The 12,979-nt window shown below is 50.5% G+C and overlaps 1 long non-coding RNA gene across 1 annotated transcript; it reads left to right on the top strand.

Moving 5' to 3' along the window:
- Nucleotides 1-885: 885 nt before the first annotated feature.
- LOC125938220 (uncharacterized) lies at nucleotides 886-12,034 on the top strand. The gene is made up of 2 exons (XR_007462635.1): nucleotides 886-1,196; nucleotides 5,827-12,034. It is a non-coding gene; the product is annotated as an uncharacterized LOC125938220 (long non-coding RNA).
- Nucleotides 12,035-12,979: the final 945 nt, after the last annotated feature.

Here is a 12,979-nt window from a genome sequence, read left to right as displayed (position 1 = left end):
TTCAACTCCTCCCTTTCCCTTACCATCTTCCCCACATTCCAATGAATCATCAAGTCCTGTTGATTGTACACATTTCCCAATTCTGTCCTTTCTTCTCCATGCCCATGGTCTTTGTCTTGTAAGGTTGCTCTCCTGGTCAAGGGTCACAGGCTTTTGTTCTCTAGAGCCTTCTCCAATTTCTTCACATAGTAAATCGTCTACTGGAGTCAACTTTCTGAAACATACTCTTCCAGCCACCTCTAGGTTTGTGTAATTTATTACATTGTATCTTAAGCATCTGTTTATACAAGTCTGTGAACTTCACCAGTGAACTCCTTGAGGGCAGGAAATGATCTTATCCATTAGGACATTGGCTTGGGCAGGGTGGGAGTAAGATGTATTTCCTGAGACACTCAACAAACAACGAGGTAGCTTTTCCTCTGTATTCCCAAGGGTTCCTATCTAGCTGGTTCCCCAATCCCAGAGCACTTGCAGTAGGAACGGGGACCCTCTTTCCAAAACTGTAACAAACTCAGGATTCTCATCTCATCTCACCAAGGTCCCAGTCACCCAGCCTTCCCCTTTGATTCTCTGCATGCCTCGTTTAGGAAACGGATGCCCTGGAGGACTCTTGGGAGCTCTCTCCGCTAATTTTGCATATGCAATTAGTGGTAATTGCCCAGATGAAGAAAGGTGCCCTTCATTTTAGGGCTTCTTTCCTTCCATTCGTACTGGGCAAAGGAGCAGAGCGGGGAGAGTGAGAACCACTTTAGAAGGGAACCGGCTGCAAAAGAATGGCAGAGGCCGACGCACACCAGACGCCCGAGTGCGGTACTCGGTGCTAAGCTAGGGCTTCCCCTTTTCCCCACCTCCTTCGTTAAGCTCGACCCACTTTAGGGCGGGACCTCCCACTCAGCCAATTCTGGGAGACGAACCCTGGCGGTTTGTACTCTTCCTTTCCAATGAGAAAAAAAGGAAGCAGCTTGGCCCCAATAACCAATCCAAGGAGGCGGCGCCTGGTTGTCAGGCAGGTTTGTAAGAGTTTGGGCCAATTGGAGGCGCAGACACCGCTCGACCCGGGCGCAGCGCGCAGGCGGTGGCGAAGAGACGCCGAGCGGGCCGAGTGCGGCCGAGCAAAGCCGGAGCCGGAGCGGGGCCGCAGGAGCCGGGCTGGGTCCGGACGGGCCGAGATGCCCTATAAACTGAAGAAGGAGAAGGTGAGCGTGGCCCTTTTCTTCGCGCCTCCGCCTTGGGGCCTGCGCGGAGCACTGGGAGAGGCCGAGCCAGGCCCGGGACAGCCCCAGACTGACCCTCCCGTCCGGCCCCCGCAGGACTCCCGGGGCCAGCCCTCCGCCCCCGCCGCTAGCCGCACCCCCAGCCTGTGCCGCAGCTGGAAAAGCTCCCTCACCTTGCCTGGGATAGAGTCCCCCGCGTACACCTCCTTCCTTTCCTCCCCTCACCTACCCCCGGCCCAGGGTAACCACCTCCCTCCAGATCTGCTCCACTCCCAGGTCACTCCCCTGCTTTTTCTTCCCGCCCCCACCCCACTCTCCCCACTCCCCACCCGGTTACCCGTTTGGGACAGCCCCTCATCTGAGACCGCACCTCCTTCCAGCCCACCTCCCCCCGCCCCCCATTGCGCGCAGCCCCTTCCCTTTTCTTACGCGCCGGGCCTGGGCCTGGGCCGGCCTTCTCCACCGTCCCTTACAGCCCCTTCTCCCTCCCCGCCAAGCACCTTGACCTAGAACTGCTCTGCTTTCTCTCTCCTCCACCAAATCTGGCCTAGGCCCCTCCCTCTAGTTCTTCCTTCACACACAAACTTGTAAGCCAGGACTGAGCCCTTCCTTCTGTTGATGGAACCTCAGAACGTCAGTGTTGGAAGGGACCACTGAGCGCATTCAGCGTAATCCTTAGTGATACAGATGAGGAGACTGAGGCCCCGACAGGGGAAGGGACTTGGCCAAGGTCACACAGCCTGTTTGGAGGCCCAGCTGCAATATCAGGTCTCTTGACTTAAAGGCCTCCTTTGTACCAAAGCCCCCCTAACAGGCATCAACCGACTTGCAGGTTCATCCTAAATCAGTTACCTTTCCTAATCTGAGCAAGGTTCTCTCCTTTTCCTAATCTTAGGATAACCTTTGCATTTTTCCAGTTTTGCAGTGCTGGATTCCTGCCTTTCCTGGGCTACACTATCCTCAAATTGGGAATCTGCCCTTACTATCAGATTAATTTTCCTTCTTACCCCAAAGGCCAGCCAACCCCTGGGCACCCTTGACTTTGTCATGGTGTCCTGATACAGGCTTGTTTCTTGATGTTGCCTTCTTTCACCTTCCTCTTCTATTTCCATATTGCCTTCTTGCCCCTGTTCTTCATCCCTGCCTTTCTCTACCTTCTATTTCCTGCTGTTGCTGAGGTCTGACTCAGAGGTGTGGTTCCTTTGAGGTACAGACTCACACAGAGGATGCTAGGATACCAGTTCCAGCCTCCCCCAGCTTCTCCTTTCCTGGGGCTGGCCCCTCGTGGTGGGGCTGGCTCTGGCCTGGTGCTCTGCTCAGCCACTTTATGACCCCAGAGGTGTCTTACTTTCATTTGCCCTCTGATTGGCTGGTTGCTGGGCTGCCATCTCTGACCTTATCAATTCAACTCTTTATCCTGGGGCTTTTGGAGATTTCCCAGGCAGCTCTGATTCTGGGTTGTCTCCATAACTGCACAGGGCCAGAGGTTCTGAGTATAGGGTTGGTGATGGTGTACTAGGCACTGAACCTCCTGGGGTCCTGGGTTGGCAGGTTCGTGTTCCCCACCCAGGCCCTGTGTCCTTGGGGAGTGGGTCTGCTGAAGTGGTTTGGGCAGCTTAGCTGTGAATGATGCACACACAATTCAGCCACACCAGAGGCTAAGGGGGTTCCTTCAAGGAGCGTGGAGGGGCATGAAATTCAGGGGAAGCTGGTGAAGTCCCCGCCCATCTGTAGTTTTTAGTCTGATACTAAAATGGGACAGACACTGTCCCATCTACAGTAAGCCTTCTTCTTCTAGGTGATTGAGAAGAAAAATTCTTAGACTTGCTGGGACCATAGAAATTTGACCATAGTATTTGGCTGGGAAACAACATTGGAAGAATTGGGTTGCACAGAACCAGGCATCTCTGATTCCTTTCAAGGTTTAACTTTCTGCTTTTGATTTCCAGTTGCATTTGGCCTCCTTAAATGGTTAACAAGCCCTGAGGGAGAGGGAGGTGACAGTGTGACTGAGCTTTGCCCAGATAGGGTGGGGGCAGAGAGGAGGATCTTTATTGCACATCCATCACCTCTCTCCTTTCTCCTTCATCTCTGCTGGTCCCAGTCTTGGCCATCCTTCACGACCTTCTCCCTGAAGCCTTTCCTGAACGCTCACTTCCCAGTGAGCTCTCCCCTCCTCGGGATTTGTGGAACGCTTGATAGGTCACGTATGGTCCTTTTTGTTCCCTTGGACTGGAATTAATTGTGGACAAATCTTTTCTTCCCCCTTGAGATAATAACTCCATTTTGGTTTGCCCTCTTCTTGCACACAGTAGACCCTCAATAGATGGGTGCTGAGTCAGTCCCTTGGGGGATTTGCTTCCCTCCTCTTCCCTCATGTTCTGATCTAGGACTGAATCTCTTTTAGGTTCCCAGGTGGCATGCCCCTGCTCCTTTCCACTTTCTTCTTGTTTTTAATAATAGTAATAACGGGCTAACATTGGGATTTTCATGTGCTGGACACTGTGCTAAAGGGAATTAGGTAGTATGATTGTTGTCACTTAAAAGAGGAGGACTGAGCCTCAGAGAGGCTAGTTAACCTGCCTACAATTCCAGAGCTAGTAAGAGTTGGGCCCCAAACACAGTGTGGGCTCCAAACCCCGGTTCCAGGCCGCAAGTGACGGTTGGGCTGCACTGTGTTGTGTGCACTTGACCTGTTCTGCAGGAGCCGGGGAGCAAGGGTGGTGGGCGTGGTTTCCCCATGCCCCCACACAGGCCCACATAACCAGGCAGCTGGGATTCTCACGGCACACTCCCTGTTAGGTATGCTTAAGTGCTGTAGGGCTGGTGGAGAAGGAGCTTGTGGTCAAGTAGAGAGATGTGACATGTATAAAGGTGGGTCAGCTTTGTCCATGAGGCCCACGTCCGGGGTATGTGCGGTCACCTCAGTGACTCCTGCCTGCGCCCCTCATCCTTTGCCTCTACACGCCACGCTCTGAGCCACACTCCCTGGCCCTTTGGCAAGGGGTCGGTATGCCTGCCAGCCTGGTCAGTGGGCAGCTGGGAGAGTGCTCAGCCCAAAGGAGCGCCTTCCTGCTGGCTGACACCTGGAGCTGCTCCCCACCTGGGAAAGGCTCTCATCCTCCCTGCCCCCTCCTCCAGCCCACGCAGAGCTCTGTTCTCCCAGAAATCCTTGTGCCCCCATAGTCAGTGTGACTTAACACTTGTCACTGAAGGGGCGCAGTTGCCATCAAGTGTCAGAATCTCAGAGCCAAAAGTGACTTCCAAGATCCTCTGACAGTCTTCATTTAGGGCTCAAACCCCTCCTGCCCGTGCATTAGAAGAGTCACGAATGCTCCTTTGCTGGAATGCTCTCAGGACTGGGGAGCTTGCACACAGCTGGTTTCTGTGCAGCTGCTTCAGGAGAAGATCCTTCCTATTCGGAGCCTCAGCCTGTCTTCCTGCCACTTCAGCCCATGCCTCTTGGGCTCCTGGATCCACATAGAGCAAGTTGCATCTTTAGTCCACATGGCAGCCCTTCATTTATTCGTAAAACCCCCTCGTGCTCGCCTACCGCTGGGACTCCTCCCCTCCATCATTAGCTATCCCAGCCTTGCAGCTGTTGCTCTCAGGACAGGCTTTTGAATCTACTCCCAGTATGGGTTGTATTTCGCCAGAAGAAAACCTAGGATTTGTCTTTGTCCCTCCCAAAGTCGGATGCTCACGATGGAACCAGATCCTCCTGAACAACTCCATCAAGTGCCAAGGACAGGGGCACTTCCATGTCCCCTCCCCATGCCAAGAGCTCTGCACTCCATTTGCTAACTGGACAGAAGGTCATGGGGTGCTGGGGCAACCCTGGCACATGAAGGATTTGTGTGGAGCTTGCAATCAGACCTAAATCCCCAAGTCTTTTTCACATTTTCCCCATCCTGTCCCTGTGCAGTTGCTTTTTTTGGCCCGAGGCAGAGGAAGAGACGCCAGGCAGGCCAGGGCTCTGAGCCAGCGGCCCAGTTCCCGAGGGAGACTTCGGACTAGCGCTCATCCTTGTAGCAGTTCAGGGTCTTACCCCCATCCCTGTCCCCATGCTTGTCCACCAAGGCACTCTTAGGGATAATTCCTGTACCTGATCATGCCAATAGCACCCTCTAGTCTGGATATTATTTGTAATTTCCAAAAAAAGGCCTCCAGGTCTTTGCAGATGGCTTTGGGGGAGAGTGGTGACTCTCTCTCCTCCAGCATGAGAACCTTAGGCACCCCCCCTGCCCACTCTAGCCAGAAGCCAGACAGAATAGCTTGTTCCTTAAAGCTCCACACCCTGGTTCTTCCTTGACAGAGGCTCTCCGGGGCCCTTACTCATACAGCAGCCATGTGAGGGGACAGATCATTATTATCATGCTTCATTACTATGTCTTAGCAATGTCTTCCTCACCACATTCCAAACTCTTTGGAGGGACTCCCTTTGTGTACCCCAAGTCCTCCTCCCCTGGGCTAGGTACAGGGTAGATGCTCAGTGGTTCTGACTGATTACTTCCATTGGACAGAGGATAATTACAACACAGACCTAAGCAGTCCAGATGAGGCCTCTCCCTTCTCCTGGCATCTGCTGACTACCTCCATCTTCCCCCTTCAGGAGACCCCCAAGCTTGCCAAAGGCACGACCAAGCCCAGCAGCTCGGGCAAGGATGGTGGTGGCGAGAGCGCCGAGGAGGTAATGAAAGTGGGCACGGCTCTAGTTACGGTGCAGGCACCAGCTCGAACTGCTCGACGGCTAGTGGGGTGAGGGATCCCAGGGGGCCAGATGTGATCCAGGCAGAAGGGAAGGGGCCTTCCACAGCCTGGGAGGAGCTTGGACAGCCCAGCCAGGTAGCTGCCTTCAGTCAGGCAGCCTGTCCCTTCAGCTGGTATAGAGCGACTATGCTCTGCAGTTCTTCAGACTCCCCAGCAATTCTTCTGAAAGTTATTTGTCTGCCAACCTTGCGTGGTAAGAATTCCTTTTTCCTTAGAATGAAAAGCTAGGGGTAGCGGGTGCTGGGGGGGAAGGGAAAAAGTACAAGGGTGCTCAGTGGGGAATGAGTGGCTTTGGCATGGCTTGGGGTGGGGAAGGGGTGGGAGTGGCTGGTGTCCTTGAGCTGGCCAGGGCTGGGCCCACTGCCCTTGGTTCTGATCCAATGGGAACCTGCTAAAGGACAGTGATGAGCAGAGGTCAGCACAGCTTGGAAGTCTAGGGCTGTAAAGCAATAAATGGCAAGCAGAGAGAGCACTGGAGGGTGGAGAGACTTAAGTCCAGAGTATGTCCAGGAGAGTTTGGGAGTGTGCTCAATGCGATGCTCAAGATGGTGGCCGGTCCTGTGAACATGTTGAGCAAGTAAGTACCCATCTTACTCAGAAACTGGTGATCCTTGGTTTTTCTGCTTTTTTGTTTGTTTGTTTGTTTGTTTATTTTGAGAGGGAGAGAGCGTGAGCGTGTGAGTGAGCGGGGGAGGGGCAGAGAGAGAGAGGGAGAGAGAGAATCCCAAGCAGGCTCCATGCGGTCACTGTGGAGGGGCTCAATCTCATGAACCGTGAGATCATGACCTGAGCCGAAATCAAGAGTCAGACACTTAACTGGCTGAGCCACCCAGGCGCCCCTCTGCTTCTTCTCTCCTGTTCTCAACTGTTTAGAGCCATAGAGGACAACAGGAAACATCTCTGTGATTATGGGCAGGGCTTGTGGATTTGAGGGGGAGAAGAAATCAATTAGCAAGTATTGGAGTTAATCCTGGATTTAGACTTTTCTATGTACTTCTGGTCCCTGTCACCTCAGCACTTCCCACACCCCTGACCTTCATTTTAGGCCTCACTTGAGTAATCAGAAGAAGCAGGGCAGGTGTTCCTCATTTTACAGACATGGGAGTTGAGGACCACAGAAGATGAATTCCTCCTTCCTTTGCCCTTAAACAGTAATTTGAACATGTCTCCAGGATAGACCTTATCACTTTTTGTTGTAACTATTTTTCCAACGTGGGTTTCTCTCCACCAGACTGTGGACTCTGAGGGAGGGGAGCTGGGTATGCTGCTTGAAGGCAGCCGGCACCTTGTTTCTTCCCCACGTCTGTATGCTTGTGTATTTTGTTCTTTGGGCGGAGGGGAGGGGAGAGGGCAGGGCGGGCATTTTTATTTTATTTTTTGTTTTTTTAAGTAATCTCTACGCCCAGTGTGGGGCTTGAACTCACAACCCTCAGGTCAAGAGTCACCTGCTTCACCAACTGAGCCAGCCAGGTGCCCCTTATGCACTTGGTTCTTAATAACTCATCAGTCAGCGCTCCTGGGAAACACTCCCTCTGGGCCCAGTCTCCCCTTTAGGAATGGTGACATCTGTGGGACCCACAGGGAAGGTGGCTGGGAGCTGGCAACTGACATTCAAAGCAGCAAGAGAGACATAGAAACGGGATTTAAAGGGACAGAAAGGAATAGTTAGGGGGCTGTTCTCATCTTTTGCCTAACTCCTACTTGTTCAGTTACTAGATAGATTGGATGTCTTGTCCTAAAAGCAGCCTTCCTTGACTGCCTCCCCCTCCCTCCCCACCAGGACATGGTCAGGGCTCCGGCTATTTGCTCTGTTAGCTCCAGTATCGCCCCACAGCAGCATTTACACGGCTGTAATTAAACAATTTGGTGTGAATTCATTGTTTATCCATTTTAACTTTTGTGTTATTAGCACGTGAGTGAGCTCCTTGAGGTTTCCCTTTGCTTCCCTTTGAGCCGCCCAAGGGCTTGGCACATTACAGGTGCCAGGATTTGAATGCATTAGTGGCTAAATAAGTAAACCTAAGTGTTGGAAGTAACCTTGGAGTCTAACCCTCTCCTTTCCCAGATAGGAAAATGAAAGCTCAAACAAGTTAGGAAATAGGCTGAGACCAACTGCTAGGATTTCTCCACTGTCTTTGTGGACACATCTATTTGAAAAAGGAGAGTGTTGAGTTCACCTGGGGCTCTGTTTTGTGAAATGGTGCTCAGGGCTCACCTGTACGAGGCAGATGCAGAAATGCTGCATGATTTTCCAGACATGTACCCATGTGGCCCCAGACAGAGGGACGGTGGAAAAGTTGGGGGCCAGGCTATGAGGCTCAGGTCATCCAAAGCTGTTTGGCACAGTCCTTCCCTTGCTGTTTTTCTAGTCCAGAATTTGGGGCTCTTCTAGCCAAATTTACCCTGTGTCATGCATTTGCCAGAGCCTTTCCAATTGATCTAATAATTCCGGCAGCCACCATTTAGTTTATTGAGCAGTTACTTGTGTGTTAGGTTCCTAGGGCAGCCATAACAAATGACCACAAACTGAATGGCTTAAAATAACAGAGATTTATTCTCTTACAGTCCTGGTGGCCAGAAATCTGAAATCGAGGCATCAGTAGGCCATGTCCCTCTGAGGTTCTAGGCAAGAAACTCTTCTGTACCTCTCCCTAGATTCTGGTGGTTTTTAACAGTCCTCAGTGTTCCTTGGCTTATGGATGCATCACTCCAGTCTCCTCCTCCACCTTCACCTTCACATGGGGTTCTGCCCTGTGTGTCTCTGTGTTCACATTTTCTTCCTTCCTCTTTTTTTGTTTTTGTTTAATTTATTTTTGAGAGAGAGAGACAGAGTATGAGCGGGGGAGGGGCAGAGAGAAAGGGAGACCGAATCCGAAACAGGCTCCAGGTTCCGAGCTGTGAGCTGTCAGCTCAGAGCCGGACATGGGGCTTGGACTCGTGAGCCCTGAGATCATGACCTGAGCCGAAGTCAGATGCTTAACTCACTGAGCCACCCAGGCGCCCCGTGTCCACATTTTCTTCTTATGAAGACACTAGTCACATTGGATTTAGGGCCCACCCCAACTTGTTTATATCTACAAAGACCCTATTTCCAAGTTACGTCACGTTCACAGACGTTGGGTTGACACTGTTCAACTTCCCAGGTGCTGTCTTAAGACCTTTGCTTGCATTTAACCTTTTAATCTCATTTAATCTTCACAACACTCCCCTGAGGTCATTCTGTTATCAGTCATCATCCCCATTTTACAGATGAAACTGAGGCTTAGTGACGTTAAATAGCTCTTACTCAGCTGGTAAACAGCAGAGCTGGAATTCAACCCAGTGTGCTGTGGCTCACGAGCCGATTCTGTGTGTTTTTGTTTTTGTTTTTTGTTTAGACTTCATTATTTATTTTTAAAGTAGACTTCACACCCAGCGTGGAGCCCAGTGTGGCCTTGAACTCACAACCCTGACTGACATCAAGACCTGAGCTGAGATCAAGAGTTGGGAGCTTAACCGACTGAACCACCCAGGCACCCCTCCTGTGTTCTTAATGACGTGATACCCTGTGTCTAAGATTCTGGAAGAGTCTTAGAACGGAAAGGAGCCTTGAGAGATTGGATAAGACTCACTGTTGACCTATCGCTGCAGGCAAGGGTCTTTCCTGCTCTGTCTCTGGAGACAGCAGTTCACTGCCCTGGACTCCACTCGGTGGTGTGCCCTGTCCTGAGTTCTGGGAGCAGGGACAGAGGGAGGAAGAAACTATCTTAGTCCCTCCATGTCAGCCTGTCCTCCCAGTAGCCAAAATTGTTGCCCTAAAAACATTCTTCTGTCTTATCAGTCCTCTACTTAAAAAGCTCTGTTGGTTTGGGGCGCCTGGGTGGCTCAGTCCATTAAGTGTCCGACTCCGGCTCAGGTCATGATCTCATGTTTCATGAGTTTGAGCCCTGCATCCGGCTCTGTGCTGACAGCTGAGAGCCTGAAGCCTGCTTCGGGTTCTGTGTCTCCCTTTCTCTGCCCCTCCCCCACTCATGCTCTGTCTCTCTCAAAAATAAATAAAACGTTAAAAAAATAAAAAGAAAAAGCTCTGTTGGCATCTCATTGCTTTTAAGTTAACATTCAAATTCACACTCTGGACCCCTCTGAGGGGGCCCTGCCTCATTTTTCTAGCACCCATCCTGGTTTCTCCCTCTGCTGGACTTCCCATCTCCTGATACAAGCCCTTTTGTAACTCTGGGTCCTTATTGATGAAATTCCATTGGCATGGACTACTTTATTTTCCTGCTTTGTTCCTTTTTTTTTTTTTTTAATGTTTATTTTTGAGAGAGAGACAGAGTGTGAGCGGGGGAAAGGCAGAGAGAGAGGGAGACACAGAATCCGAAGCAGGCTGCAGGCTCTGAGCTGTCAGCACAGAGCCCGATGCGGGGCTCAAATCCACGAACTGTGAGATCATGACCTGAGCCGAAGTAGGAGGCTCAACCGACTGAGTCACCCTGGAGCCCCCCCCCCCCCCGCTGATTTGTTCTTTTGCCCGCTGAGCTCATGTTTGTCCTTTGAGAGCAAATCAAAAGTCACCTCTTCAGGAACAGTTTCACTCATTCTTCTGGCAGAGTTTGTGTTCCCGTATCCTTGGTGGCACTCTGTTTTTTCATTTCCCTGGTACCAAGAGCTGTCCGTGTGTTGGTCTCACCCACTGGACTGTGAGCTCTTTGAGGGCAGGGGCTACCCTTTAATCTCTAAGGCTTAGCATGATGGCCATTGAATAAATGAAGGAAGGAAATAATTTAGCTCAGCTAGATAGAGCTCTAGGTGTCAGGATAGGAGAGAATGCCTCTGCGATTTTTTGGGGTTTTAAACTAAAATGATCTTTATTTGACTAGGTGATTGATTATGCAAAAGCTGTGACATTGTGAGTTTTTCACTGTTTTACCTTTCATCTTTTTCTGACAACACTTTTTAAAAATTAAAAAAAAAAATGTTTATTTATTTAGAGAGGGAGATAGAAAGTGCATGTGTGAGCAGGGGAGGGGCAGAGAGATAAGGGAGAGAGAGGATCCCAAGCAGGCTGCACGCTGCCAGCGCAGAGCCCGACATGGGGCTTGAACCCATGAATGTGAGATCATGACCTGAGCTGAAAACAAGAGTTGGACGCTTAACTGACCCAGGTGCCCCAATACGTCTCTCTTTCTCTTTCTTTTTTCTTTCTTTCTTTCTTTCTTTCTTTCTTTCTTTCTTTCTCTCTCTCTCTCTCTCTCTCTCTCTCTCTCTCTCTCTCTCTTTCAAGCTAGCTCTACACCCAATGTGGGACTTCAACTCAGGACCCTGAGATCAAGAGTCTCATGCTCTACCAACCGAACTAGCCAGGTGCCCCTTTACAATACTTTCTATAGTACTTAATTTATATTTCTTTTTTTTCTTTAATTTAATTTAATTTTTAAAAACATGTCTTGAGAGAGAGCTGGTGTGAGTGGGAGGAAGGGTGGAGAGAGAGAATTCCAAGTAACAATAACAGTGCAGGGCTCAATCCCATGAACCGTGAGATCATGACCTGAGCCCAAACAAGAGTTGGATGCCCATTTCAGCCTCTCAGTCGCCCCCTTAATTTATATTTCTATCTGTTATTTTAGGTTTAAATATTTGGGTTTGATTATTAATGGTGATTGTGTTAGGATGAAATTGGACTAGGGTTGGTTCAGAGTGGGCAAGTTTAGTTGCAGTCTCTTGAGTGCGAGTGTGGTGCATAAATTCCAAGTACCACTTGACTGCTGGAGACCCAAATCTAGGAAGGCTTCTTGGAGGTGGGAGGAGAAGGCACTTCAGGCAGAGGAAATGGCCAGGTTGGCTGGGTTGCCTTCGGTCAGCGTTCACCAGTGATGGTGATAGTTGCGGAAGGTTCCCCAGGGGACTCACCTGCCTCCCACCTGCAGCTCAGGTCAGTAGAAAAGTTAAAAGCTGAAGCTTTTACTGGGTGCCTGGCTGGCTCAGTCGGGGGAGCATGTGACTCTTGATCTCGAGATTATAAATTCGAGCCCAAAGTTGGGTGTAGAGATTACTAAAAGATAAAATCTTTATTTTTTATTTATTTATTTATTTATTTATTTTTTAATTTATTTTTGGGACAGAGAGAGACAGAGCATGAACGGGGGAGGGGCAGAGAGAGAGGGAGACACAGAATCGGAAACAGGCTCCAGGCTCCGAGCCATCAGCCCAGAGCCCGACGCGGGGCTCGAACTCGCGGACCGCGAGATCGTGACCTGGCTGAAGTCGGACGCTCAACCGACTGCGCCACCCAGGCGCCCCAAAGATAAAATCTTTAAAAAAAATGATAAAAAAAAAAAAAAGGCTGAAGTTTTTAGAGGAAAGAGTTGGACATGAAGTGAGTCACTGGCATAGCCCCATGCCTCATGCTGACAAGCATGTTTCCTATTGAAGAGTGAATAGACCAGGGGATGCCTCATTGAGGCTTGGCAGCCAGGCGCTTTGCTGACTGGACCAGCTGTCTCTCAGATGCTTCTTGTGTGTGGGGCCTGGGAGCCAATGGTCCTTATAAAACCAGGTGGCCCAGTGGGGTGAGGTGGGACAAGCTAAGCTCAGCAGCTCTCCATCCACCCCTGCCTTCAATGATGCATTCCTAGTGGAGAAGGGACCTCAGACATCAACCTATTCGTTTTTATTGTTATTTTATTTTTAAATTTTTTTTAGAGAGAGCATGAGCAGGGGAGGAGCAGAAGGAGAGGGGGAGAGGGAATCCCAAGCAGGCTCCACGCCCAATACGGGCTTGACATGGGGCTTGATCTCAGGACCGAGAGATCATGACCTGAGTCGAAATCCAGCTCAGCCACCCAGGTGCCCCTCTACTGGTTTTTAAACTTTGATTTTTAGCCATGTGACCCTCTGTTCTCTTAACCTTACTTGGAGAATAGATGGGAAACCACAGATTTGCCCATTTCTCTGTTAGCAGAGAAAATCGAGGCCTGGCTTCTCTCCTTCTGGGGTGAATGCCTCTTTCCCTAGAC

Source organism: Panthera uncia, assembly GCF_023721935.1.
Source record: "Panthera uncia isolate 11264 chromosome B2 unlocalized genomic scaffold, Puncia_PCG_1.0 HiC_scaffold_24, whole genome shotgun sequence".
Taxonomy (NCBI): domain Eukaryota; kingdom Metazoa; phylum Chordata; class Mammalia; order Carnivora; family Felidae; genus Panthera; species Panthera uncia.
This window is presented reverse-complemented; position numbering and strand designations above follow the sequence as displayed.